General features: G+C 45.0%; 1 protein-coding gene across 1 annotated transcript in view; it reads right to left on the bottom strand.

The window, feature by feature from the left end:
* LOC143295059 (neuronal acetylcholine receptor subunit alpha-10-like) overlaps positions 1-2,500 on the bottom strand; it is a 29,645-nt gene that overhangs the window by 1,422 nt on the left and 25,723 nt on the right. The window lies entirely within an intron of this gene.

Here is a 2,500-nt window from a genome sequence, read left to right as displayed (position 1 = left end):
GTGATGATGATGACGGGGTTTTGGGATGAACAGCGATGATGATGACGGGGTTTTGGATGAACAGCGATGATGATGACGGGGTTTTGGATGAACAGCGATGATGATGACGGGGTTTTGGATGAAGAGCGATGATGATGACAGGGTTTTGGGATGAAGAGCGATGATGACAGGGTTTTGGATGAACAGTGTTGATGATGACGGGGTTTTGGATGAACAGTGATGATGATGACGAGGTTTTGGATGAACAGCGATGATGATGACGAGGTTTTGGATGAACAGCGATGATGATGACGAGGTTTTGGATGAACGGTGATGATGATGACGAGGTTTTGGATGAACAGCGATGATGATGACGGGGTTTTGGATGAACAGCGATGATGATGACGGGGTTTTGATTGAACAGTGATGACGATGACGGGATTTATAATGAACAGCGATGATGATGACGGGTTTTTGGATGAACGGCGATGATGATGATGACGGGTTTTTGGATGAACAGCGATGATGATGATGACAGGGTTTGGGATGAACAGCGATGATGATGACGAGGTTTTGGATGAAGAGCGATGATGACAAGGTTTTGGATGAACAGTGTTGATGATGACGGGGTTTTGGATGAACAACGATGATGATGACGAGGTTTTGGATGAACAACGATGATGATGATGACGGGGTTTTGGATGAACAGTGATGATGATGATGACGAGGTTTTGGGATGAAGAGCGATGATGATGACGAGGTTTTGGGATGAACAGCGATGATGATGACGGGGTTTAGGGATGAACAGCGATGATGATGACGGGGTTTAGGATGAACAGTGATGATGATGACGGGGTTTAGGATGAACAGTGATGATGATGACGGGGTTTAGGATGAACAGTGATGATGATGACGGGGTTTAGGATGAACAGTGATGATGATGACGGGGTTTAGGATGAACAGTGATGATGATGACGGGGTTTAGGATGAACAGTGATGATGATGACGGGGTTTAGGATGAACAGTGATGATGATGACGGGGTTTAGGATGAACAGTGATGATGATGACGGGGTTTAGGATGAACAACGATGATGATGACGGGGTTTAGGATGAACAACGATGATGATGACGAGGTTTTGGATGAACAGCGATGATGATGAAGGGGTTTTGGGATGAACAACGATGATGATGATGACGGGGTTTTGGATGAACAGTGATGATGATGACTGGGTTTTGGGATGAAGAGCGATGATGATGACGGGGTTTAGGATGAACAGTGATGATGATGACGGGATTTTTGGATGAACGGCGATGATGATGACGGGGTTTTGGGATGAAGAGCGATGATGATGACGGGATTTTGGATGAACAGTGATGATGATGACGGGGTTTTGGGATGAACAACGATGATGATGATGACGAGGTTTTGGATGAAGAGCGATGGTGATGACGGGGTTTTGGGATGAACAGCGATGGTGATGACAGGGTTTTGGATGAACAGCGATGATGATGACGGGATTTTGGATGAACAGCGATGATGATGACGGGGTTTTGGATGAACAGCGATGATGATGACGGGGTTTTGGATGAACAGCGATGATGATGACGGGGTTTTGGGATGAACAGCGATGGTGATGACAGGGTTTTGGATGAACAGCGATGATGATGACGGGATTTTGGATGAACAGCGATGATGATGACGGGGTTTTGGATGAACAGCGATGATGATGACGGGGTTTTGGATGAACAGCGATGATGATGACGGGGTTTTGGATGAACAGTGATGATGATGATGGGGGTTGTTTCAGGTTCAGTTTCTCAAGGAGGCATCACTGCGTTCGGAAAAATCCATATACGCTACACCACATCTGCTAGGCAGATGCCTGACAGCAGTATAACCCAACGCACTTGTCAGGCCTTGAGTGCATGCTTATGTATTTGTGTACCTATCAGAGTGTATTTCTTTTAACATGCCATTTTGCCTGAGGACAACAGTTTTGTTGCCATGGGTTCTTTTCAATGCGCAAAGTGCGTGATGCACACGGGACCTCGGTTTATCGTCTCATCCAAGTGAACAGACGCTCTGTTTGATTTTCCAGTCAAACTTGGGAGAAAGGGCGAGAGCGGGATTCGAACCAACACCCTCACGGACCCTCTATATTGTCAGTTGAGCGTGTTAACCATTCTGCCACATTCCTCCGTTAACTGAAACTGAAAAAAAAACAGTGGTTGTAATGACGACGAAGACCACGACGTCGATGATGATGATGATGATGATGATGATGATGATGATGGCGGCTGTCTTATTGTATCACATTGTGTCGGTGATGGCTATGATGACAATTGTACCGTGTTATATTGTGTTGGTGATGAAGGCGATGGTCATGATGATGATGATAAAAAAAACTGTATCGTATTACAATCATGTTAGTGATATGATGATGATGATGATGATGACGACGACGACGACGACAACAACAACAGAAATAATAATAATAATAATAATGCAGGTTTATATAG

The sequence above is a fragment of the Babylonia areolata genome, chromosome 20 (genome assembly GCF_041734735.1).
Source record: "Babylonia areolata isolate BAREFJ2019XMU chromosome 20, ASM4173473v1, whole genome shotgun sequence".
NCBI classification, from domain to species: domain Eukaryota; kingdom Metazoa; phylum Mollusca; class Gastropoda; order Neogastropoda; family Buccinidae; genus Babylonia; species Babylonia areolata.
Note: the sequence above shows the minus strand (reverse complement) of the source record. Positions and strands in the feature narration are given on the sequence as shown.